This window comes from Pseudophryne corroboree, chromosome 9 (genome assembly GCF_028390025.1).
Source record: "Pseudophryne corroboree isolate aPseCor3 chromosome 9, aPseCor3.hap2, whole genome shotgun sequence".
NCBI lineage: Eukaryota > Metazoa > Chordata > Amphibia > Anura > Myobatrachidae > Pseudophryne > Pseudophryne corroboree.
In genome coordinates, this window is record NC_086452.1 from 66,184,440 (window position 1) to 66,212,328 (window position 27,889).

The following is a 27,889-nucleotide window of genomic DNA, read 5'->3' on the forward strand; positions in this document are numbered from 1 at the left end:
TCCCCGAGCATTGCTGTGTGCAGGAACGGTTACATGACGGGTCCCCAAGCAGTGTTGTGTGCAGGAACGGTTACATGACGGGTCCCCAAGCAGTGTTGTGTGCAGGAACGGTTACATGACGGGTCCCCAAGCAGTGTTGTGTGCAGGAACGGTTACATGACGGGTCCCCAAGGATTGCTGTGTGCAGGAACGGTTACATGACGGGTCCCCAAGCAGTGCTATATGCAGGAACAGTTACTTAATGATAGACAGAACGTGTCCCCCACTCTCAGGGCAGTGCTGCGTGCAGGAACGGTTACATGATACCGGTCAGGAGGGGTCTCTCTGGGCAGTGCTGCGTGCAGGAACGGTTACATGATGCCGGTCAGGAGGGGTCTCTCTGGGCAGTGCTGCGTGCAGGAACAGTTACATGATGCCGGTCAGGAGGGGTCTCTCTGGGCAGTGCTGCGTGCAGGAACGGTTCCATGATGCCGGCCAGGAGGGGTCTCTCTGGGCAATGCTGCATGCAGGAACGGTTACTTCAGTGGTCCCCAGGCAGTGCTGTGTGCAGGAACAGTTCCATGATCATAGACAGGAGGGGTCCCTGGCCAGTGCTGTGTGCAGGAACGGTTACTTAATGATAGACAGGACCTTTCCCTCACTCTGTGGGCACTGCTGCGTGCAGGAACGGTTGCATGATGCCGGCCAGGAGGGGGTCTCCGGGCAGTGCTACGTGCAGGAACCGTTCTTTGATGCCGGCCAGGAGGGGCTCCCCGGGCAGTGCTACGTGCAGGAACGGTTACATGATGCCGGCCAGGAGGGGTCTCCGGGCAGTGCAGTGTGCAGGAGCTGAGCCCAGCGGAGCAGTGGAGGGAGTGACTTCCCCATTCCTTCCCCAAACTCAGCAGCGCTGACAGGGGGAGGACTCGCAGACCAGGGGCCGTCCTCTAGCTGGATGATGCAACTTTGCCTTTAAGAAAAGCTGTGACAGTGACAGGAGGCTACAGACAGGAGCCGGGGTCTGCCGGGGGAGAGAAGGACTGACTGCAGCATGGTAAGGGGCTTCCTCCGCTCTGTGTGCCCGGGATGTGTAGTGTCAGTGCGGGGCTGCTCAGTGCTCAGTGCGGGGCTGCTCAGTGCTCAGTGTCCGGGGTCTCTGCGGTTACTGCACTGGGTGCTGGGGTCAGTCAGTCTCTGCACTGGGAGCAGCAGCTCGGTGGCCGGGGGTCTCTGCGGTTACTGCAGTGTGTGCTGCTGGCAGTCTGTGCGGGGGCTGCTGCTGCTGCTCAGTATCCGGGGGTCTCTGCTGCTGGTACTGCACTGGGGCACAATGGAAGCTACAGCTGATGTATTATGCCTGTGACAGAACTCGTGAAGAACTTGGGACACTGCACTGATATATGGGATGTGTATGTTATATGTAGGATGCATGTTATGTATGATGTATATGCTGTGTATTGGATGTACCATGTATATGTGGGATATATATTATATATTTTATTGCAGGCTGCTGGAACCTCTGCAGTGTATGGGTGCATTGTGCATGATGTGCAGGGCACAGTGTCTCATGCCTGCTGTATTGGGGATATATAGGTGGGATTGTCATTATTATTATTATTATTATTAGAATTATTTCTGTGCTGGTGCTGTTGGCTGTCTGCCTCCTGGGGTGTTTATGTAGCATGTGGGTTCTGCCCCCCAGTAACTTTCCACAACATATAGTGGGCGGGGCCACTCCTACAACACGTGGCAGCTGATGTAACTACACTAGAAGGTACACAGAGTGGGGGGCAACAAAGGGGCGGGGCAGAACTGCTGCTGCTGCTCCAACAAGGTGCAGGGCTGGGGGTACAGTAAGGAGTGAGGGCTGGTGGGGACAGATAAGAGCTGCCCTGTGTGGGCAGTAAGGAGCAGGGCTGATGGTGGGGCAGTAAGGAGCAGGGCTGGTGGTGGGGGCAGTAAGGCGCAGGGCTGGTGGTGGGGGCAGTAAGCAGCAGGGCTGATGGTGGGGGCAGTAAGGAGCAGGGATGGTGGTGGGGGCAGTAAGGAGCAGGGCTGATGGTGGGGGCAGTAAGGAGCAGGGCTGGTATTGGGGACAGTAAGGAGCAGGGCTGGCGGTGGGGGCAGTAAGGAGCAGGGCTGGTGGTGGGGGCAGTAAGGAACAGGGCTGGTGGTGGGGGCTGTAATGAGCAGGGCTGGTGGTGGGGGCAGTAAGGCGCAGGGCTGGTGGTGGGGCAGTAAGAAGCAGGGCTGATGGTGGGGGCAGTAAGGAACAGGGCTGATGGTGGGGGCAGTCAGAAGCAGGGCTGGTGGTGGGGGCAGTAAGGTGCAGGGCTGGTGGTGGGGGCAGTAAGGAGCAGGGCTGATGGTGGGGGCAGTAAGGAGCAGGGCTGGTGGTGGGGGCAGTAAGGAACATGGCTGGTATTGGTGGCTGTAAGGAGCAGGGCTGGTATTGGGGGCAGTAAGGAGCAGGGCTGGTATTGGGGGCAGTAAGGAGCAGGGCTGGTGGTGGGGGCAGTAAGGAGCAGGGCTGGTGGTGGGGGCAGTAAGGAGCATGGCTGGTGTTGTGGGCAGTAAGGAACAGGGCTGGTGGTGGGGGCAGTACGGAGCAGGGCTGGTGGTGGGGGGCAGTAAGGAGCAGGACTGGTGGTGGGGGCATTAAGGAGCAGGGCTGGTGGTGGGGGCAGTAAGGAGCAGGGCTGGTGGTGGGGGCAGTAAGGAGCAGGGTTGGTGGTGGGGGCAGTAAGGAGCATGGCTGGTATTGAGGGCTGTAAGGAGCAGGGCTGATGGTGGGGGCAGTAAGGAGCAGGGTTGGTGGTGAGGACTGTAAGGAGCAGGGCTGATGGTGTGGCCAGTAAGGAGCAGGGCTGGTGGTGGGGGCAGTAAGGAGCAGGGCTGGTGGTGGAGGCAGTAAGGAGCAGGGCTGGTGGTGGGGGTTGTAAGGAGCAGGGCTGATGGTGGGGGCAGTAACGGAGATAGCTAGGGCTGGTGGGGGCAGTAAGGGAGATAGGTAGGGCTGGTGGGAACAGAAGGGACAAGGCTGATGAGGGCAGTAAGGGAGAGGGCTGGTGGGGGCAGTAAGGGAGATAGTTAGGGCCGGTGGAGACAGTAAGGTGCAAGGCTAGTGGGAGCGGAAGGGACAGGGCTGGTGGGGCAGTAAGGGATTGACAGGGCTAATGGGGGCAGTAAAGGGCATAAGTGAGGGGGGGGGGGGAGGCACTAAGAGACAGAACTGGTGCAGATAGTAAGGGGCAGGTTGGTGGGGGGGGGAGCTGTGTGACTATTTCCATGCCACTCATGAAGCATCAGGGTTCTGACAGATCTTGGTGTTCTCTATAACAATTACTGTACTTATTCCCAGCCACATTCCAGTAACTGTTTGTTCTGATGTGGCTAAGGGTGGGTACACACCAGGCAGATCTATCTGCCAATCCGCCATCCTGCCTATCGAGTGGCTGATTCAGGTAAGCAGACACCGGAGTTTCACAAGCTCTGTTATTACAGTCCAGGTTTTAAGGATATCCTTGCTTGAGCTCAGGTGACTTAATTAGTACCTCAGTTAATTTGACTTAACCATCTGGGTTGCAGCATGTATATCCTTAAAACCTGTATTGTAATGGTGCAGTTTGGGAACCTCTGGCATATCCACTTACAGGAATTCAAATGTAATTCGCTCCGGCAACCACCAGATGGCGCCAAACGGAGCTAACCAATTGTAGCTCAGTTCGGGCATGATTAGCTGCCGTCGCTGACATTTATGCTCACACCCCATCGGTGGTGCAAGCTGAAATATGTCAAAAGTTACATGTTTGGGTGCCTAAACGCCACTTTTCGGATCCCGACACTAATGGGCACGGTCAGCGCGATAATGAGATCAATTGAATATCGCCCCTGCAATCTCCTGCCCTTTAGACGGGAGTTCGGGGCGCGATAACAATTGAATTCCCCCCCAATGTGTCTGCCAGCCCATCTCAGATGTCAGTCACCGATGGTCCCTGCAGCAAGTGTTTGGCCGGTCGGCGGGTCACCTGTACACACACACAGCCAGTTGCGCCGAAGTATCTGCAGATATTATTTATTTATTACCAGTTATTTATATAGCGCACACATATTCCGCAGCGCTTTACAGAGAATAGCGGGCATCGCCTGTGCTGCAGGGCCATCGCGATATGTCAGTGAATAACATTGTTCACAGACATATCTTGTTTACATACCTGCTAATACTCAAACAAAATATCGTCCAGTGTGTACCCAGCATAAGTAATTAGTGTAAGTGGGAAAAAAGTGTAACAATAGTACAAATAAGAGACGGTGTTATTCGCAATATTGTGTTTTAAAATCATAGTGTTGCTTTTAAGCTTTTATTATACACAGTTCCCTGTTTACTGCATACAAGACGATTTGTATTGGCAAAGGGCATGAGAATCCTTTGCCATGTGAGAATGTTTTTTTTTCTTTCTATGTATTTTCATAGCACACACGTGTGATCAATCTGCAGAGTGTACCCACGCCTCAAACTACCTGGTGATGCGTTAGTCATAGAGGAAGGTTTTGCCACCATGATTTAGCCTTTGCTTCTGATTTGATGGTTGTTTAATTTACAGGTGTTAATTTTCCAAGCATTTCATTGGTAGTGTTACTTGCCCACTCACACTAACTCTGCCCTCAAAATGGCTACCTTCACTATGTGCAGGTACCCCAGTGACCTGGTGGCTACCATAAATCCTTGAGTTATTAGAGCATAAAAAGTGTTATGTTTTTGACATTTATTTTTGTTTCTTCATTAAAATACAGATGCTGCCTCAATTTGTGTGAAATAGCCATGTTTGCATGCCACAGACTTTACGTCTAAGGCACGCCGCACCACAGACTTTGCGACATAGCCATGCCACGCCATAGACTTTGCATCGATGCCATGCATCCTGCCACATACTTATTCACAAAATCTGAATCTTGTTCACACCACTAATGCGGCAGAAGTACAATGGACAGGTACCCTGGGCGCTTAGCTTTGCGTGCACCTTAGATGCTAACCTGTGTAAAAGGACAGAGGACTGATACGAGCAGCCACGCATTACCACCCAATTTTGTGCCTAATCTGCAGCTTTATTACTAATTTCTTTGCCACAGAAATACTAATAATAAGTGCGAATAAGACGCTAAATTCAGGAAAATGTCCAAAAGTCCGGGAATCTCTGCCCGTGGCAGAACGTACAAGTTGCGCCAGGCGTCTGGTGCTATACAGCATAAATAGCGCAGTGTATGAGGTCACATCTATTTGTTTCTTCTCTGGCCTTTGCTCCTCCCTTGTGGCACTATATGCAAATAAGTGGAAGGACTCGGAGACAGATATTGGGGTCTTTTCATTAAACAGTGAAACGTGTGGAGAAGTGAGCCAGTGGAGAAGTTGCCCATGGCAACCAATCAGCTGCTCTGTATTATTTTATAGTATGCAAATGATACATCTTAATGCTGATCGGTTGCCATGGGCAACTTCTCCACTGGCTAACTTATCCACAATTTTCACTGCTTAAATGAATAGACCCCACTGAATTAACCATTTATCTGAGGTAACCATGAGCATACGTAGAACAGGTTGGAAGACTCAGATCTAGCCGGTCCTTGTTTGATGTTTTTCCTCTTGATAAAGATTCTTTTTCGACCCAAATGACCATTTATCACCATTTTCTCTGTTAATCCCTTCCACTGGGGATAACTATTTTTTATTATTTATCTTTTACATTTGGATACTACAGGGAAAAATGTAAGTGCACTTGGCTGTGGTTTTGTCATATGTTATTTTTACACAATTAGTGTAGCCTCAAAAATAAATTATCGCTGTCATTCTACAACTATATGTTGTGCAGAACATGATCTGAGATCTCAGTAATCTGGTTCAAGTTCAGAACGTGGGACCCCCCCCCCCCCCCCCAGGTTAGCATAACTAAACTGCTTCAGAACATCATTAAACTGGATCAGAACATTAAAACGCTTTAGACTTTGCTTTCCATGCACAAGATTATCATTATGGGATAATGGGAGCAGTGCTCTCACTTGAGTTGACCGTTAAAGGACATTTAAAATGGTTGACTACATGGGATGCAAATTACTGTAAGCTTCACGCTTTCATGTTTTGTACAGTTATCATTAATTTTCATTGTCTATAGCCCAGAGACTGGTGCAGACCCCTTGACTTAACAGAAGAAATAATTATTTCAAGTGAGACATGATTGCTGTGCAAGACTCTTGTAGAGACCCAGTGGATCTTCACCTATAGTAGGGCTCAGTTACTAGCACAGCAGTCAGGCAGACACATGCTTCCACCAGATAAATAAAAGCTGATTGTTTATTGGTTGCCGTCATTTAGTGCAGATTTTGCACCTACAGTACGTACGTGGTTGTCCTTGTGATTTGCAGTCTGTAAAACAGAAAACAACTTGCCGTTTTAATCTTTGTAATATTTATACCGACTCTAATCTGTATATAGAATTCAAAGTAGTGTTTACTTTAGGACCAGCAACAAAAGAAGTTGTTTGGTTGTAATGCCTGTCAACCATATGATGTTGATGTATTGACTGCCTATATAGACACTTTCTGTCCATAGTCCAGACGGGTGTGGTTCATCAAATCGACAGTGTCTAGGTCGACAATGTTTAGGTCGAGCACTATAGGTCGACAGTCACTAGGTCGACATGGATGGAAGGTCGACAGGTCTAAAGGTCGACATGAGGATTTTTTTTTTCTTTGGTGTCGTTTTCTTCGTAGAGTGACCGGGATCCCAAATTAGTGCACCGCGTCCCCTCGCATGGCTCGCTTCGCTCGCCATGCTTCGGGCATGGTGCCTTCGCTCCGCTACCGCTTTGCTCGGCACACTTTACCGTTCCAATCGTAGTCCACGTGGATCGTTAAGTATGAAAAAATTTAAAAAAAGAATTTTTTTTTGAAAAACTCATGTCGACCTTTAGACCTGTCGACCTAGCACATGTCGACCTAGAAACCCTGTCGACCTTCCATCCATGTCGACCTAGTGACTGTCGACCTATAGTGGTCGACCTAAACATTGTCGACCTAGACACTGTCGATCTTCAGACCGGATCCCAGCCCAGACACCGTATGTGTGACAGTTGTCTTCAGCTGGAGCTTATTAGTGCAGAAAACTAAACATTAAAACTTACAGCTGGATCTATGAGACCCCAAGTTGGCTGATATAACGTGAGCTCTAGTATATCGTCCTTATCTGCTGCTGGCGTGTAATTAGCTTTAATATAGCAGGTGAACGGTTCAGCTGTGTTAGATGGGGTGGTCTTCTGTATGCCGGCGGTCGGGCTCCCGGCGCTCAGTATACCGGCGCCGGGAGCCCGACAGCCGGCATACCGACACTTATTTTCCCTCGTGGGGGTCCACGACCCCCATAGAGGGAGAATAAAATAGCGCGCCACCGTGCCCGTAGCGTGGCGAGCGCAGCGAGCCCGCAAGGGGCTCATTTGCGCTCGCCACACTGTCGGTAAGCCGGCGGTCGGCCTCCTGGCGCCGGTATGCTGGTCGCCGGGAGCCCGACCGCTGGCCAGCCGTAGTGAACCCGTTAGATGGGCGCCTTACACTGCGGTAAAGACAACCATTTTGTCATAGATTCCGTCGCTACCTTTTAATGCTTGAGACACTGACCGAAAAGTAAGCGCATACGGTATATTCAGGAGGTGTATTGTGTTTCAAAAATGACAGGAGCTGGTTAGTTGGTACTTTAGCTCTATCCACTTTATCTCTCTCAGAGGCTTAGTAAATAGACCCCAAAGTACCAACCAGTCAGCTCCTAACTGCCATGTTACAGGTTGAAAAAATGACAAGGGCTGTTTGGTAGTTTACCTCTCTCTACTTTGTCACTCTCCAAGACTAAATCCACCTGCCCTTATGTCTGTTAATAGGCTATGTTTTGTACCCAAATAGAGTATAATTGAAGTTGCGCTCCCTCTATTGTGGTTTTGTGAGGGGGGGAAGGGGCGGTAGAAGAGGTGAAGAAAAAGTTGCAGAGGAATCGGGAAGTTCGTATTCCTATCCCTAGCGAGTTTGTTTTTCTGTCTTTTGTGCCTAGTATTTGGCAAGTGTAGGTACACGATGATAAGGATTAATCGTGCGCTACCAAGGCAAAGGTGGGCATCAGAATGCACATGGCACTGCATATTTGTATAATTACGCTATTTTTCAGTGCAATTTACCTTTGATTAATATATGCCTATTATAATTATAATAACTGCATCAGCCGTAATATGTTACATTTAGCAGTGGATACAAAGTTTTACAAACAGTTGTTGTTATTTGTCTGAAACACACAATCCTGCCACACATCTATTATAAAACCGGGTTTATAAACTGCCGCCTGCTTTGTGAATTGCAGATCTATGTCTCCGTATTTGGAAGGATGTTTATCCACTGCTGAAATGACTGTTTTGTCATACTGACTGAGAACGAACCACTGACTGTTCTGATTAGCCATAAAAAAAACTGGGTTTAATTAATAAGCTAGGTCAGCCGTTAACGTTGTAGGTATATGCGCAGCTGTCTGTTCATGTATGGCTGCCTCCTATATCCCAATGTGTTTCTTTATCTCGCAGGCAAAATCTGTAAACCAAGAGCTGTGTCAGTTCATCGTAACTGTGTATTTACCATAATAATTGTGTTTAGCAAGTTGATGTTTTGTAGGTAAAATGTAATGTAATGAAGCCTCAGTTTTGGGGTTTTTTTTTGTTTTTTTTTAGAACAGTAATGGACATAAGGGCTAATTTCTCAGTATTTTCCATCATTTCCATACAAGTCGTCATGTTGGCATCTGTACTTCCCACGCTAATGGATATTGGAGCAGAAACTTTAAAGCTGTGCAATCACATACACATTACATTTTACTTACATGCTCTGTCCTTACAGGGGGGTGAGTGGGAGGATTGAGAGATTGTGGCAATTCACACACTACCATCGATACCGCCATTTTAAAGTGGCACCGTTTCAGTATTGCCGTATCTGGCGGAGACCAGGGAAATTCGTCTTTATGGTGCTGTCTTCGGCTAGTTATCAAGCCTTGGAGAGTGATAAATTGCAGGTGATAAAGTACCAACCAATCAGCTCTTGTCATGTCACAGGCTGTGTTTGAAAAATGACAATTGGGAGCTGATTGGTTGGTACTTTATCACTGTGCAATTTATCACTCTCCAAGGCTTGATAAATCTGGGCCGTGATGTGTAGGTGGTACAGTATTGTAGGCCCAGTTCTAGCGAACCTGTGTTTAAAGCAAATCACATTATGGATCTGATGCTGAGTCAGACGTAAAGGGGCTTTATACCCAACCGCGACATTCCTGTAACACTGTCACAAGTCAGGACACCTGGGTGCGAACACATTGTTGCCTCCCAGTTCTTACTCCCAAACTCCAAATTTCACAGACAGATCTGGCCAGGTTCCATCCAATTCTGAATCTGACGCGGATACGCAGTAACGTGTTAATTTGCATGTGTGTGCTGTATGCTAAAACTCGTCATTTGCAACCGTGCAAAGAGATCCGTCTGTCGCGGGTGGTATTCAGTATGCCGGACGCTCAGTATACCGGCGCCGGAATCCCGACACCCAGCATACTGACAACTATTCTCTCTCTTGGGGGTCCACGACCCCCCTGGTGGGAGAATAAATAGCGTAGTGAGCGTAGCGTGCCACCGTGCCCGCAGTGTGGCGAGCACAGCGAGCCCGCAAGGGGCTCATTTGTGCTCGCCCAGTTGACGTTATGCCAGCGGTCGGGATCCCGGCGCCAGTTTGCTGGCCGCCGGCGTAACATACTATACCCGTCTGTCTCAGCCACTATATGTAGACAATGCGGATCTATTTTTGTAAGTCCCAAAATTCCAGCAGGAAATATTTGTTCGCTCATGCTCAGGAGCCAGGATGTTCCAGTCCGCAGTAGTCACTGCACAGTGGTCACTCGGTGTATATGGGTTCATTGCGGCGACAGTATGTATTTGGGACATAGTGATAGATCTCTGCTGGAAGACAGGGACAGACTCTGAACTCCACTATGGGGCAGCGTTACCCTTTCTGTAATCCTTGGATTCTGCTATTGCTCAGACATTGTATGGAATGTTCTGTTGTGCCCAACTTTATCATTAGGAGACTCCAGTAAATGATTCCAACCTGTCAATAGGATATTCCCTCACAACAAAAACATGAAGTTCATACAGAACCGCTAAGGACCGTGTCTGAAATGCAATAACCTCCGTGTACCCAGGTCTGCGGCCTGCTCGACACGCTTAACAGCTAACATAGGGGGTCATTCCGAGTTGATCGCTCGCTAGCAGTTTTTAGCAGCCATGCAAACGCTAAGCCGCCGCCCTCTGGGAGTGTATCTTAGCTTAGCAGAAGTACGAACGAAAGGATCGCAGAACGGCTACAAAAAAATACTGCGCCGTTTCTGAGTAACTTCAGACCTACTCAGCGCTACAGACCATTCAGTTCCGGATTTGATGTCACAAACACACCTTGCGTTCGCCCAGCCATGCCTGCATTTTTCCTGGCACGTCTGCGTTTTTTCGTACACTCCCTGAAAACGGTCAGTTGATACCCAGAAACGCCCACTTCATGTCAATCACTCTGCGGCGGCCATTGTGACTGAAAAGCTTCGCTAGACCTTGTGTGAAAATACATCGGCCGTTGTGAAAGTACGTCACGCATGCACACTGCGCCGCATACGCATGCGCAGAAGTACCGGATTTTTACTTAATCGCAGCGCAGCGAACATTTTCAGCTAGCGATCAACTCGGAATGACCCCCATAGATTATTGCTTCGCTTCCCAGTAAGTAACATTATGAGGCTTATGTATCAAAGCTTGGAGAGAGATAATGTACTAACCAATCAGCTTCTAACTGTCAGTTTACTGGCTGTGTTAGAAGCTGATTGGTGGCTACACATCACGCTGATATAGGCACAAGTTACCGGTACCTTATTGAAACAACAAATTGTGCGTATCATCTGATGTGTGCGCTCAATTGCGTGCTCCTGCGGGTCGTATGCGTCATCTTCCGGTCAGCCGTGCTACACGGCCAACCGGACGATATTACATGCTGCGCCATGCATATTAATGAAGGACGGAACAGTAATCATTAAATCTTGCTGGCGTGCACTGGCAATCTGGCATGGTCTAGAACGAAGGGAAATCTCCCCAACCATTGGTGCGATTGCCGGATGTTCAGATGTGTAGCTGGCCTATCTATCTCCAAGCTATATTAAAAAAAATAAAAAAAAAATTCTGTAGGGTAGACTGTCTTGCTATCAGGTTTACTTCCTAATGTTCAGGGTTTTTTCCCTATACAGTCGTTACTGCTCTCATGGGGGTAACTTCTCGGGAGCTTCCATACACAATTTGTTGGTTCTAATTTTTTATATTTATTTATGACTGGTTCCTCGTTACTCTGTGCTATTACCGCGCAGAACAAGTTTACAAGCTGCAGAGACAACCTGGATATTTCTGTAGTTTAAGTTTTGTACTTGCTGTTTGCACTTTTATTGAACGACGTTGTAATTGTTCCATGTATTCCTGCATCCAGTGCTCACGGAATGTTCCACATGGCGTATTGGTCCTCGTCCTGGCCTCGTTGAAGCCGAGACCCTGTCTTGGCTACACCTTATCGGGCTGATGCAGAATTGAATGTACGTCTGTTTGAAGAGCATATCTTGTGTGTTTTTGCATATGGCATGCTCTGCAAATGAGGGCGCACAAGTACGGGCAATGCAGAGTGGTACCTAGAATAGGGTAGGTAGGTGCAAGTCCTCACTGATTGCAATCAAACCAGATATTTTTTTCCAGTAAACGCTCCCTTTGAGCGATATGTTTTGTTCCCAAAGTGCATCAGCCCCTAAATCCCTGTCTGGCAGCAGTGAATGAACCCCACACACCTTGTGTCAGCGATAGACTGATATTTATTTATTTAATAGAGATTTCCTGGAATTTGGTAACTGGGATAATTCTGAGTGACTGCCAACATCATTCCGGATAATCTGTAATTTGTAAGAGATTATAGCTGTTATTTACCTTGTTATATAATAATGTCACACACATTTATTGCTTCCAGATTCCTTTGTAGTCCTAAACCCTCCGTCTTGCAGGGCGAGAATGAAACATTATCCCTTCCCAATTCTTCCACCCCTAATCATGCTCTCCAGCGATCTCTCATTGGCTGATTTCACGTTCCTCTTTGTGAGGGAGTTTACATGTAAATACCTCTTCCCTCCACTGTATAATGTGCATATAGTTCATTTTTATGTCTGCACTCACTCTACCTGTAATACACCAAAAGATGTATCTTCCAATCTGGCTGGTTGGAACGAAAATCTGGTAATGGATGGGAGCAAATGACATGGATAGGAGCAAATGACAGTTGACATTTCAAATGGTCAACTGTCATTTGCTCCCATCCCTTACCAGATTTTCATTCCAACCAGCCAGATTGGAAGATAAATCTTTAGGTGTATGGGGTGTGTTACAGTATATCGGAAAGGTGTTATCTTATTGCTGTTGTGTTTTCTTGCTGCAGAAGCCGCTGGTGACTGACAGCACAACTGGGCAGGCACATGCTGCCATTTTTCTGCACCCCATTTTCCCATGTTTTCTTGCATAGTTGAGTTGAAATAAAGCCAAGTGACTTAACTATGCACGGAAACATTGTAACTGGGGTGCTGTGTACTGACTAATCAAAATGTGAAATATTTGGCTGTAACAGAATGCAGTTTGTTCGCCGAAGGTGTGAAGTACGGTACAAAAATGAGTGTCTGCAGGAAACCGTGAAGAATGGTGGAGGTTCCTTGCAAGTTTGGGGCTGCATTTCTGCAAATGGAGTTGGGGATTTGGTCAGAATTAATGGTGTCCTCAATGCTGAAAAATACAGGTAGTTATTATCCATCATGCAATAGGGAATCGTCTGATTGGCTTTAAATTTATTCTGCAGCAGGACAACGACTGCAAACATACGGCCAATGTCATTAACAATTATCTTCAGTGTAAAGAAGAACAAGGAGTACTGGAAGTGATGATATGGCCCCCACGGAGCCCTGATCTCAACATAATCGAGTCTGTCTAGGGTTACATGAAGAGACAGAAGGATTTGAGCAAGCCTACATCCACAGAAGATCTGTGTTTAGTTCTCCAAGATGTTTGGAACAACCTCCCTGCAAGTTCCTTCAAAACCTGTGTGCAAGTGTACTTAGAAGAATTGATGCTGTTTTTGAAGGCAAAGGGTGGTCACAATTGACTTGATTTCAATTTATTTTCTGTTCATTCACTATGCATTTTGACTATATTTACTTGCGATTTTGACTATATACAATTTTGACTATACTAGAAACTAGATTGTACACAATATAGTCAAAATTGCCTTGCCTGCACAGTCTATTTTTTCCTGCGATACCGACCCCACGAGAGCGCGCATCGGTATCGCAAGCTGTATACACACGGTGCGAAATGTGCTAACTTCTCTTCCAATTTTGACTATATAGTCAAAATCGTAAGCACGCATCGCACCGAGAGTATGCACCTTAACTTTGCAGCATTTTTTCCACACCTGCCGAAAACTTTTTCACAGTACTTTATGTATGTATGTATGTATGTATGTATGTGTGTATATATATATATATATATATATATAGATGCACTCACTTTTCAGAAAAAGCACAAAGACCAGCACTCACGTTTAGCAGAATGTTTATTCCAAGAACATCAGTTCACATTTCAAACAGTATCCATATAGCAGCGGGATATCTTTTGGCTGAGTACAGCAATCGGCGACCTAAACTCCGTAGAATAGCAGTCCCTGGTGGGATCCTAATCAAGTCCTGTTGGAATTTTCTTTGAACATTTAACCTTCATTTAATAGTTAATATGGCTTTTTATGGACAATCGTAATTAAAGTCTACATCTTTATATATATATATATATATATATATATATCTAAAATGTGTGTGTATGTATATATATCTATATATCTATATATATTTTATTTTTTATATATATATATATATATATATATATATTTCTCTAACGTCCTTGAGGATGCTGGGACTCCGTAAGGACCATGGGGAATAGACGGGCTCCGCAGGAGATAGGGTACTTTAAGAAAGCTTTGGATTCTGGGTGTGTACTGGCTCCTCCCTCTATGCCCCTCCTCCAGACCTCAGTTTTACACTGTGCCCAGAGGGAAATGGGTGCACTGCAGGGAGCTCCCCTGAGTTCTCTGCCTAGAAAGCATTTTTGTTTGGATTTTTTCTATATTTTTACAGGGAGCACTGCTGGCAACAGGCTCCCTGCATCGAGGGACTGAGGATAGAGGGGCAGACCTACTTAAATGATAGGCTCTGCTTCCTCGGCTACTGGACACCATTAGCTCCAGAGGGGGTGAACACAGGTTCGTCCTGGGCGTTCACTCCCAGAGCCGCGCCGCCGTTCTCCTCACAGAGCCAGAAGAAACGAAGTCAGAAGACGTCTCAGGCGGCAGAAGCCTTCAGAGCTTCACTGAGGTAACGCACAGCACTGCAGCTGTGCGTTATTGCTCCCATACACCTCACACAGTCCGGTCACTGTAAGGGTGCAGGGCGCAGGGGGGGCGCCCTGGGCAGCAATATAACACCTCTCTTATGGCAAAAGACAAGGGCCCTCATTCCGAGTTGTTCGCTCGCAAGCTGCTTTTAGCAGCATTGCACACGCTAAGCCGCCGCCTACTGGGAGTGAATCTTAGCTTATCAAAATTGCGAACGAAAGATTAGCAGAATTGCGGATAGACACTTCTTAGCAGTTTCTGAGTAGCTCCACACTTACTCGGCAACTGCGATCAGTTCAGTCAGTTTCGTTCCTGGTTTGACGTCACAAACACACCCAGCGTTCGCCCAGACACTCCCCCGTTTCTTCAGACACTCCTGCGTTTTTCCCAGAAACGGCAGCGTTTTTTCACACACTCCCATAAAACGGCCAGTTTCCGCCCAGAAACACCCACTTCCTGTCAATCACATTACGATCACCAGAACGAAGAAAAAACCTCGTAATGCCGTGAGTAAAAAACCTAACTGCATAGCAAATTCACTTGGCGCAGTCGCACTGCGGACATTGCGCATGCGCATTAGCGATTAATCGCTCCGTTGCGAAAAAAAAATTAACGAGCGAACAACTCGGAATGACCCCCAATATACATGTACAGGTGGGCACTGTACATGTATATAAAAGAGCCCCCGCCATTTTTTAATAACTTTGAGCGGGACAGAAGCCTGCCGCCGAGGGGGCGGGGCTTCTCCCTCAGCACTCACCAGCGCCATTTTCTCTCCACAGCACCGCTGAGAGGAAGCTCCCTGGACTCTCCCCTGCTTTACACACGGTGAAAGGGGGTTTGAAGGAGAGGGGGGGCACATAATTGGCGTTTTATTACTACTCAGCGCTTCTGGAAAAGGGCATTCTGTGTTTTTTTCCAGGGGTATAGCGCTGGGGTGTGTGCTGGCATACTCTCTCTCTGTCTCTCCAAAGGGCCTTAAAGGGGATACTGTCTTCAGAAAAGAGTTTCCCTGTGTGTGTGAAGTGTGTCGGTACGCGTGTGTCGACATGTTTGACGAGGAAGGCTCACTTAATGTGGAGGGGGAGTGCTTGAATGTCATGTCGCCGTCGGCAACGCCGACACCGGAATGGGTGGATATGCTGAATGTCTTAAATGCAAATGTCAATCTATTGCATAAAAGGTTAGACAAGGCTGAAGCTAGGGATCAGTCAGGTAGCCAGACCATGCCTGTCCCTGTGGCGCCAGGACCTTCGGGGTCTCAGAAGCGCACCATATCCCAGATCGATGACACAGATACCGACACGGATACTGACTAGTGTCGACTATGAAGATGCAAAATTACAGCCGAGGGTGGCAAAAGGTATTCGGTACATGATTATTGCCATTAAAAAGGTTTTGCATATTACTGAAGAACCCCCTGTCCCTGACACGAGGGTACGCATGTATAAAGGGAAAAGCCTGAGGTCACCTTTCCGTCCTCATTTGAGCTGAGCGAATTGTGCGAAAAGGCTTGGGAATCTCCAGATAGGAGACCACAAGTTCCCAAACGGATTCTTATGGCGTATCCTTTTCCACAAACGGATAGAATACGATGGGAATCTTCGCCTAAAGTAGACAAGGCGCTGACACGCTTATCCAAAAAGGTGGCACTGCCTTCTCAGGATACGGCTTCCCTCAAGGATCCTGCTGATCGCAGGCAGGAAATTACCATGAAGCACATTTACACTCATTCAGGTACTATTGTTAGACCGGCTATGGCGTCGGCCTGGGTTTGTAGTGCTGTTGTGGCATGGGCAGATTCCTTATCTACGGAGATTGACACCTTAGATAGGGATGCCATTTTAATGACCATAGAGCATATCAGAGATGCTGCCTTGTATATGAGAGATGCTCAAAGAGACATTTGTTTATTAAGCTCCAGAATAAACGCTATGTCTATTTCTGCTAGGCGGCTCTTGTGGACCCGACAGTGGACGGGAGACGCCGATTCAAAGCGGCATATGGAGTCCTTGCCTTACAAAGGGGAGGAGTTGTTTGGAGACGGCCTCTCGGACCTTGTCTCTACTGCTACGGCTGGTAAGTCGAATTTCTTACCTTATGTCCCCCCGCAGCATACAAAAAAGGCACCTCATTATCAAATGCAGTCCTTTCGTTCCAATAAGAGCAAGAAGGTACGGGGATCGTCCTTTGTTGCCAGAGGAAAAGGCAAGGGAAGAAAGCTGCACACAGCTAGTTCCCAGGAGCAGAAGTCCTCCCCTGCATCTGCAAAGTCCACCGCATGACGCTGGGGCTTCCCGGGGGGAGGCAGATCTAGTGGGGGCTCGTCTTCGGTTTTTCAGCCACATCTGGGTTCACTCGCAGGTGGATCCCTGGGCATTAGAGATTGTTTCTCAGGGATACAGGCTGGAATTCGAAGACTTGCCTCCTCGCCGGTTTTTCAAATTGGCTCTGCCGGCTTCCCCGTCAGAGAGGGAGCTAGTGTTGGCAGCAATCCAAAAATTGTATATTCAACAGGTGATTGTCACAGTTCCTCATCTCCAGCAAGGAGAGGGATATTACTCAACCCTGTTTGTGGTCCCGAAACCAGACGGTTCGGTCAGACCCATTTTAAACCTAAAATCCCTGAACCTGTACTTGAAGAGGTTCAAGTTCTAAATGGAATCACTCAGGGCGGTCATCGCCAGCCTGGAGGGGGGGGGATTGGATGGTGTACCTGGACATAAAGGATGCTTACCTTCATGTTCCGATATTCCCCCCTCACCAGGCGTTCCTGAGATTTGCAGTGCAGGACTGTCACTACCAATTTCTCTGACGTCCTAGTGGATGCTGGGGACTCCGTAAGGACCATGGGGAATAGACGGGCTCCGCAGGTGACTGGGCACTCTATAAGAAAGATTTGGTACTATCTGGTGTGCACTGGCTCCTCCCTCTATGCCCCTCCTCCAGACCTCAGTTAGATTTCTGTGCCCGGCCGAGCTGGATGCACACTAGGGGCTCTCCTGAGCTCCTAGAAAGAAAGTATATGTTAGGTTTTTTATTTTACAGTGAGACCTGCTGGCAACAGGCTCACTGCAACGAGGGACTAAGGGGAGAAGAAGCGAACCTACCTGCTTGCAGCTAGCTTGGGCTTCTTAGGCTACTGGACACCATTAGCTCCAGAGGGATCGACCGCAGGACCCGTCCTTGGTGTTCGTTCCCGGAGCCGCGCCGCCGTCCCCCTTACAGAGCCAGAAGCAAGAAGATGGTCCGGAAAATCGGCGGCAGAAGACTTCAGTCTTCACCAAGGTAGCGCACAGCACTGCAGCTGTGCGCCATTGCTCCTCATACACACTTCACACTCCGGTCACTGAGGGTGCAGGGCGCTGGGGGGGGGGCGCCCTGAGCAGCAATAAAATCACCTTGGCTGGCAAAATAACCACAATATATAGCCCCAGAGGCTATATATGTGGTAATTACCCCTGCCAGAATACAGAAAAAAGCGGGAGAAAAGTCCGCCGAAAAAGGGGCGGAGCCATCTCCCTCAGCACACTGGCGCCATTTCTCCCTCACAGTTCCGCTGGAAGGAAGCTCCCTGACTCTCCCCTGCAGTCTACACTACAGAAAAGGGTAAAAAAGAGAGGGGGGCACTAAATTTAGGCGCAGTAAATATTATAGCAGCTATAGGGGACATAATTCAGTTAGTCCCTGCATTATATAGCGCTCTGGTGTGTGCTGACATACTCTCTCTCTGTCTCCCCAAAGGGCTTTTGTGGGGTCCTGTCTCCTTTAAGAGCATTCCCTGTGTGTGTGCGGTGTGTCGGTACGGCTGTGTCGACATGTTTGATGAGGAGGCTTATGTGGAGGCGGAGCAGATGCCTATAAATGTGATGTCACCCCCTGCGGGGCAGACACCTGAGTGGATGGACTTATGGAAGGAATTACGTGCAAGTGTCGACTCCTTACATAAAAAATTTGACGACATGCCAAATGCGGGACAGCCGGCTTCTCAGCTCGTGCCTGCCCAGACAATTCAAAGGCCATCAGGGGCTCTGAAACGCCCACTACCTCAGATGGCAGACACAGATGTCGACACGGATACTGATACCAGTGTCGACAACGATGAGTCAAATTTAATGTCCACTAGGGCCATTCGTTGCATGATTGAGGCAGTGAAAGAGGTATTACACATTTCTGATATAAACCCAGGTACCTCAAAAAAGGGTATTATGTTTGGGGAGAAAAAACTACCAATAGTTTTTCCCCCATCTGAAGAATTAAATGAAGTGTGTGAAGAAGCGTGGGCTTTCCCCGATAAAAAATTGGTGATTTCAAAAAAATTACTAATGGCGTTCCCTTTCTCGCCAGAGGATAGGTCACGTTGGGGAACTCCCCCTAGGGTGGATAAAGCGCTCACACGTTTGTCTAAAAAGGTGGCACTACCGTCTCCGGATACGGCCGCCCTAAAGGAACCTGCTGATAGAAAGCAGGAGGCTATCCTAAAGTCTATATATACACACACTGGTGTTATACTGAGACCAGCTATTGCTTCAGCGTGGATGTGCAGTGCTGCTGCTGCTTGGTCAGATTCCCTGTCGGAAAATATTGACACCCTAGACAGGGACACTATATTGCTAACCGTAGAGCATATAAAAGACTCAGTCTTGTACATGAGAGATGCACAGAGGGAGATCTGCCGGCTGGCATCTAGAATAAGTGCATTGTCCATTTCTGCTAGAAGAGGCTTATGGACTCGGCAGTGGACAGGGGATGCAGATTCTAAAAGGCACATGGAAGTTTTGCCTTATAAAGGTGAGGAGTTATTCGGGGATCGTCTCTCAGACCTTGTTTCCACAGCAACAGCTGGGAAGTGAGCATTTTTGCCCCATGTCCCCTCACAGCCTAAGAAAGCGCCGTATTATCAGGTACAGTCCTTTCGACCCCAGAAAAACAGGCGGGGAAAAGGCGGTTCCTTTCTGTCTAGAGGCAGAGGAAGGGGAAAAAAGCTGCAACACACAGCAGGTTCCCAGGAACAAAAGTCCTCCCCCGCTTCTTCCAAATCCGCCGCATGACGGTGGGGCTCCACAGGCGGAGCCAGGTACGGTGGGGGGCCGCCTCAAAAATGTCAGCGATCAGTGGCTTCGCTCACGGGTGGATCCCTGGATCCTTCAAGTAGTATCTCAGGGGTACAAGCTGGAATTCGAGGCGCCTCCCCCCCGCCGTTTCCTCAAATCGGCCTTACCGACAACTCCCTCGGGCAGGGAGGCTGTACTAGAGGCAATTCACAAGCTGTATTCCCAGCAGGTGATAGTCAAGGTACCCCTACTTCAACAAGGACGGGGTTACTATTCCACACTGTTTGTGGTACCGAAACCGGACGGTTCGGTGAGACCCATTTTAAATTTGAAATCCTTGAACACATACATAAAAAGATTCAAGTTCAAGATGGAATCGCTCAGGGCGGTTATTGCAAGCCTGGACGAGGGGGATTACATGGTATCCCTGGACATCAAGGATGCTTACCTGCATGTCCCAATTTACCTTCCTCACCAGGAGTACCTCAGATTTGTGGTACAGGATTGCCATTACCAATTCCAGACACTACCGTTTGGACTGTCCACGGCACCGAGGGTGTTTACCAAGGTAATGGCAGAAATGATGATACTCCTTCGAAAAAAGGGAGTTTTAATTATCCCATACTTGGACGATCTCCTAATAAAGGCGAGGTCCAGGGAGCAGTTACTGGTCGGAGTAGCACTATCTCGGGAAGTGCTACAACAGCATGGCTGGATTCTAAACATTCCAAAGTCACAACTGGTTCCTTCCACACGCTTACTGTTCCTGGGGATGATTCTGGACACAGAACAGAAAAAAGTGTTTCTCCCGCAGGAGAAAGCCAAGGAGCTGTCATCTCTAGTCAGAGACCTCCTAAAACCAAAACGGGTATCGGTGCATCACTGCACACGAGTCCTGGGAAAAATGGTGGCTTCATACGAAGCAATTCCATTCGGCAGGTTCCATGCAAGGACCTTCCAGTGGGACCTCTTGGACAAGTGGTCAGGATCGCATCTTCAGATGCATCAACTGATAACCCTATCTCCAAGGACCAGGGTGTCTCTACTGTGGTGGCTGCAGAGTGCTCATCTTCTAGAGGGCCGCAGATTCGGCATACAGGACTGGGTCCTGGTGACCACGGATGCCAGCCTTCGAGGCTGGGGCGCAGTCACACAGGGAAGAAATTTCCAGGGACTTTGGTCAAGTCAGGAGTCGTCCCTACACATAAATATTCTGGAACTGAGGGCCATTTACAATGCCCTAAGTTAGGCAAGGCCCCTGCTTCAAAACCAGCCGGTTCTGATCCAATCAGACAACATCACGGCAGTCGCCCATGTAAACCGACAGGGCGGCACAAGAAGCAGGATGGCGATGGCAGAAGCCACAAGGGGGTCGATTCTATTCGGCAACTAATGAATAGCGCCGGGAATTAGCTCCCGACGCTATTCAATTCAGCAACTAATTACCTGCAATTGTCGGGAATTCTTCTCTCATCCCCGGGGGATGAGAAGAGAAACCCGACAAAAGTGCTGCCTCGCGGCCGGCGCGAGGCTGATTCTGTCGGGAATCAGCCTCGCGCCGGGGAGTTAAGTCGGAGAATGCCCGTTCTCCCGACAATTCAACCTGTTTTGTCGGCGAGAACGGGCCATCGCCGACGTAACTAGTTGCTGAATTGAATAGCGTCGGGAGCTAATTCCCGGCGCTATTCATTAGTTGCCGAATAGAATCGACCCCAAGGATTCTCCGATGGGCGAAAAATCACGTACTAGCACTGTCAGCAGTGTTCATTCCGGGAGTGGACAACTGGGAAGCAAACTTCCTCAGCAGACACGACCTACACCCGGGAGAGTGGGGACTTCATCCAGAAGTCTTCCTACTGTTGGTAAACCGTTGGGAAAGGCCACAGGTGGACATGATGGCGTCCCGCCTCAACAAAAAGCTAAAGAGATATTGCGCCAGGTCAAGGGATCCTCAGGCGATAGCTGTGGACGCTCTAGTGACACCGTGGGTGTACCAGTCGGTTTATGTGTTCCCTCCTCTGCCTCTCATACCAAAGGTACTGAGAATAATAAGAAGGCGAGGAGTAAGAACGATACTCGTGGTTCCGGATTGGCCAAGAAGAGCTTGGTACCCGGAACTTCAAGAAATGTTATCAGAGGACCCATGGCCTCTACCGCTCAGACAGGATCTGCTACAGCAGGGGCCCTGTCTGTTCCAAGACTTACCGCGGCTGCGTTTGACGGCATGGCGGTTGAATTCCGGATCCTAAAGGAAAAGGGCATTCCGGAGGAAGTCATTCCTACGCTGATAAAAGCCAGGAAAGAAGTAACCGCAAACCATTATCACCGCATTTGGCGAAAATATGTTGCGTGGTGTGAGGCCAGGAAGGCCCCTACAGAGGAATTTCAGCTGGGTCGTTTTCTGCACTTCCTACAGTCGGGAGTGACTATGGGCCTAAAATTGGGTTCCATTAAGGTCCAGATTTCGGCTCTGTCGATTTTCTTCCAGAAAGAACTGGCTTCACTGCCTGAAGTTCAGACTTTTGTAAAGGGAGTGCTTCATATTCAGCCCCCTTTTGTGCCTCCTGTGGCACCTTGGGATCTCAATGTGGTGTTTTGTTTCCTAAAATCACATTGGTTTGAACCACTTAAAACTGTGGATCTGAAATATCTCACGTGGAAAGTGGTCATGTTATTGGCCTTGGCTTCGGCCAGGCGTGTGTCAGAATTGGCGGCTTTGTCATGTAAAAGCCCTTATCTGATTTTCAATATGGATAGGGCAGAATTGAGGACTCGTCCCCAGTTTCTCCCTAAGGTGGTATCAGCTTTTCACTTGAACCAACCTATTGTGGTGCCTGCGGCTACTAGGGACTTGGAGGATTCCAAGTTACTGGACGTAGTCAGGGCCTTGAAAATTTATGTTTCCAGGACGGCTGGAGTCAGGAAAACCGACTCGCTTTTTATCCTGTATGCACCCAACAAAATAGGTGCTCCTGCTTCTAAGCAGACTATTGCTCGCTGGATTTGTAGCACAATTCAGCTGTCGCATTCTGCGGCTGGATTGCCACATCCTAAATCAGTGAAAGCCCATTCCACGAGGAAGGTGGGCTCATCTTGGGCGGCTGCCCGAGGGGTCTCGGCTTTACAACTTTGCCGAGCTGCAACTTGGTCAGGGGCAAACACGTTTGCTAAATTCTACAAATTTGATACCCTGGCTGAGGAGGACCTTGAGTTCTCTCATTCGGTGCTGCAGAGTCATCCGCACTCTCCCGCCCGTTTGGGAGCTTTGGTATAATCCCCATGGTCCTTACGGAGTCCCCAGCATCCACTAGGACGTCAGAGAAAATAAGAATTTACTCACCGGTAATTCTATTTCTCGTAGTCCGTAGTGGATGCTGGGCGCCCATCCCAAGTGCGGATTGTCTGCAATACTTGTATATAGTTATTGCCTAACTTAAGGGTTATTGTTGAGCCATCTGTTGAGAGGCTCAGTTATATTTCATACTGTTAACTGGGTATAATATCACGAGTTATACGGTGTGATTGGTGTGGCTGGTATGAGTCTTACCCGGGATTCAAAATCCTTCCTTATTGTGTCAGCTCTTCCGGGCACAGTATCCTAACTGAGGTCTGGAGGAGGGGCATAGAGGGAGGAGCCAGTGCACACCAGAAAGAACCAAATCTTTCTTATAGAGTGCCCAGTCTCCTGCGGAGCCCGTCTATTCCCCATGGTCCTTACGGAGTCCTCAGCATCCACTACGGACTACGAGAAATAGAATTACCGGTGAGTAAATTCTTATTTTCAGACGTTGCCGTTTGGGCTTTCCACGGCCCCGAGAATTTTCACCAAGGTAATGCCGGAAATGATGGTGCTCCTGCGCAGGCAGGGTGTCACAATTATCCCATACTTGGACGATCTCCTCATAAAGGCGAGATCTCGGGAGAAGTTGCGGGACAGCGTGTCTCTGTCCATGAAGACGTTGCAGTTACACGGCTGGATTCTCAATATACCGAAGTCCCAGCTAGTCCCTACAACGCGTCTGACCTTTTTGGGCCTGATTCTAGACACAGACCAGAAAAAGGTTTTTCTTCCGATCGAAAAGGTTCAGGAGCTCATAGCCCTGGTCAGGAACATATTAAAGCCAAAAAAGGTTTCAGTGCATCATTGCACACGGGTTCTGGGGAAGATGGTGGCTTCATACGAGGCCATCCCCTTCGGCAGGTTCCATGCGAGGACTTTTCAATGGGACCTCTTGGACAAGTGGTCCGGGTCCCATTTACAAATGCATCAAAGGATCACCCTGTCTCCCAGAACCAGGGTATCTCTCCTGTGGTGGCTGCACAGTGCTCACCTACTAGAGGGTCGCAGGTTCGGCATTCAGGACTGGGTCCTGGTGACCACGGACACAAGCCTCCGAGGCTGGGGAGCAGTCACACTGGGAAGAAATTTCCAACGTCTCTGGTCAAATCTAGAGACTTGTCTCCACATCAACGTCCTGGAGTTGAGGGCCATATACAACGCCCTGCGTCAAGCGGAGGAATTGCTTCGGGGGAAAACCGGTTCTGATTCAGTCAGACAATGTCACGGCAGTGGCTCATATAAACCGTCAAGGCAGAACAAGGAGCAGAGTGGCCATGGCAGAAGCGACCAGGATTCTACGCTGGGCGGAAGACCATGTAAGCGCACTATCAGCAGTGTTCATCCCGGGGGTGGACAACTGGGAGGCGGACTTCCTCAGCAGGCACGACCTGCATCCGGGAGAGTGGGGACTTCATCAAGAAGTCTTCGCACAGATCACGGGTCGGTGGCGACTGCCTCAAATAGACATGATGGCATCCCGTCTCAACAAAAAGCTAAAGCGGTATTGCGCCAGGTCAAGGGACCCTCAGGCGGTAGCAGTAGACGCTCTGGTGACACCTTGGGTGTTCAGATCGGTCTATGTGTTTCCTCCTCTTCCTCTCATACCCAAGGTGTTGAGAATAATAAGAATAAGCAGGGTCAGAACAATCCTCATTGTTCCAGATTGGCCACAGAGGACTTGGTATCCGGGGCTGCAAGAGTTGCTCACAGAAGATCCGTGGCCTCTTCCTCTAAGGCAGGACCTGCTGCAGCAGGGGCCCTGTCTGTTCCAAGACTTACTGCGGCTGCGTTTGACGGCATGGCGGTTAAATGCCGGATCCTAGCGGAAAAAGGGATTCCGGAGGAGGTCATTCCTACCCTGATCAAGGCTAGGAAAGACGTGACGTTGAAACATTATCACCGTATATGGCGAAAATATGTTTCTTGGTGTGAGGCCAGAGCTGCTCCTACGGAGGAGTTCCATTTGGGCCGTCTACTTCACTTCCTTCAAACAGGAGTGAATTTGGGCCTAAAATTAGGGTCCATAAAGGTCCAAATTTCGGCCTTATCCATATTCTTTCAAAGAGAATTGGCCTCTCTTCCTGAAGTACAGACTTTTGTGAAGGGAGTGCTGCATATTCAGCCTCCCTTTGTACCTCCGGTGGCGCCTTGGGATCTTAACGTGGTGTTACGTTTCCTCAAGTCACCTTGGTTTGAACCACTCAAAACAGTAGAGTTGAAATACCTCACGTGGAAAGTGGTCATGTTGTTGGCATTAGCTTCGGCAAGGCGTGTTTCAGAATTGGCGGCTTTATCACATAAAAGCCCATATTTGGTTTTTCACGTGAATAGGGCAGAGTTGAGGACTCGTCTCATCTTTTCATGTGAACCATCCTATTGTCGTGCCTGTGGCTACACGGGACTTGGAGGATTCCGAGTCCCTGGATGTGGTCAGGGCTTTGAAGATTTATGTGACCAGAACGGCTAGGATCAGGAAGACTGAAGCTCTGTTTGTTCTGTATGCGGCCAACAAGGTTGGCGCTCCTGCTTCAAAGCAGACTATTGCTCGCTGGATCTGTAACACGATTCAGCAGGCGCATTCTACGGCAGGATTACCATTGCCTAAATCGGTTAATTCCCATTCCACTAGGAAGGTGGGCTCTTCTTGGGCGGCTGCCCGAGGGGTCTCGGCATTACATTTGTGCCGAGCAGCTACTTGGTCGGGGTCAAACACCTTTGCAAAGTTCTATAAGTTTGATACCCTGGCTGAGGAGGACCTCCTGTTTGCTCAATCGGTGCTGCAGAGTCATCCGCACTCTCCCGCCCGTTTGGGAGCTTTGGTATAATCCCCATGGTCCTTACGGAGTCCCAGCATCCTCAAGGACGTTAGAGAAAATAGGATTTTACTTACCGGTAAATCTATTTCTTGTAGTCCGTAGAGGATGCTGGGCGCCCGTCCCATGTGCGGACTTCTTCTGCAAGACTTGTTTATGGTTATTGCTTACATAAGGGTTATGTTATAGTTTATCGGTTGGCCCGAGGCTATGTTTGTTGTTCATACTGTTAACTGGGTAGTTTATCACAAGTTATACGGTGTGATTGGTGTGGCTGGTATGGATCTCGCCCTTAGGTTTACAAAAATCCTTCCTCGTACTATCCATCTCCTCTGGGCACAGTTTCCCTAACTGAGGTCTGGAGGAGGGGCAGAGAGGGAGGAGCCAGTGCACACCCAGAATCCAAAGCTTTCTTAAAGTGCCCTATCTCCTGCGGAGCCTGTCTATTCCCCATGGTCCTTACGGAGTCCCAGCATCCTCTACGGACTACGAGAAATAGATTTACCGGTAAGTAAAATCCTATGTTATATATATATATATATATATATATATATATATATATATAAAACAAACAAAAAAGACTGCGGCACTCAGAGACTTAATGCAAAAATCTTAGTGTATTAAAAAGCAATGCTGTTTCTCCTTGACAAAGGGGTGTGCCAACCCCGAAATGTTGGATATCAGGTGTTATTTTTAATACACTACGATTTTTGCATTAAGTCTCTGAGTGCCGCAGTCTTTTTTGTTCGTTCTACATTCCATGTTTTCTGGAGGCACCAGAGCGACTGAGCCTATAGGGAGGAGTGCCGGTCTGCACATTGACCATATATATATATATATATATATATATATATATATAAAACAAACAGGGGTCCCTGCACTCTCACAAACCACAGCCAACTACTAGGGTGCCAATCAAAGTCAAAACCCCCTGAGGGGTGTGACCCAAAGTACAATACAGTATTTTCCACTAATGTGGAAAGAATAGCACTCACTAGATTTGAATCAGCAAAGTGAAATAGTATTTAATGTACAAGGTCAGTCTCACAGTTCCAAGTAGCGTTATTCCTCCTCCGTAGGAGGAGTGCTATTCTTTCCACATTAGTGGAAAATACTGTATTATATATATATATATATATATATATATATATATACATATATATATACAGTATATATATATATATATATATAATACCACATACCAGGGACGTGCGGTGAGCTAAATGGCTCAGGAGGCACTGGCTAGCACCTGAGACAGGTTTACATACAATATCTGAGCCAGAGCATACATCTGGGCATTATACACAGGTGCAGCAGTATAAACTCCTGTAAATCTGGTGAGTTTTGATCAGAGATGTGCGGAAAAGATAGACAGGTGACCATGCCAGTTATTATACAGCTGAAGATTTTACTGGCTGTGTCACTCTGTGCTCCCAGTGCTGGGAATAAATGGGGAGGTGGTAAGTTGCTGATGAGGGGTTGTTACATTTGGAGATGACCTCAGAGCTCCTTTATATCCCACTGTGCGGGTATCACAGCTAATTCTCTGCTGGAAAACATGATCAATATAATCAGTGGTGATGGATGAGTCAACTGAGCTATTTCCTGCACTAAAAACTGCTCCATCTGTATATAGGAGGAAATTAACTACTATAGAAACTTCACGACAAACGTAATACTTCTTTCAGTGAGGTAAGTACCCCCATGCTCTGTGCCTTAGTGGACGCTAGTTCGCTGGGCGTTGTTTCTCTTCTGTAGAGAGTGGAAATGAGAACATTATCTAGGAACGCTGCGATGATTAATGCACCGTGTCCTATTCAGTGGTGGTGTTTCGTCCTGGGAGCTCCATACTGTCTCTTGCCTTGTTGGGTGGTTTTGGGGTACAGCATCTGTACGGTTTATAACCAGAATATTTCAGTTATAGCATAAAACGCGGCTTTGATGGAATTGCATTAATGTTGTGTTTCTTGCTTTAGTGTAATCTAATGATTTTCTGAGGTATGTATCTGAATTGTACAGCAATGCCAATGATTCCACTATTAGGGTTTGTCAATATCCGCCGTAGGCAAATATTCAGTTATAATCACTTGAGTTATAATCACTTGGCTTTTATTTCATGGAACATTATCTCTTTGTCTTCA

The 27,889-nt window shown here is 48.1% G+C and overlaps 1 protein-coding gene across 2 annotated transcripts in view; it reads left to right on the forward strand.

Moving 5' to 3' along the window:
• The first annotated feature begins 742 nt into the window (after nucleotides 1–742).
• The window catches only part of SLC6A9 (solute carrier family 6 member 9), a 229,477-nt gene continuing 202,330 nt past the window's right edge, over nucleotides 743–27,889 (forward strand). The window contains exon 1 of one of the 2 annotated variants that reach the window (XM_063939480.1): nucleotides 743–1,033. The gene's annotated coding sequence lies outside the window, so the exon portion shown is untranslated. Of the gene's footprint in view, nucleotides 1,034–3,269; nucleotides 3,444–27,889 lie in introns of those variants that run through there. The other variant, XM_063939481.1, reaches the window with a different exon arrangement.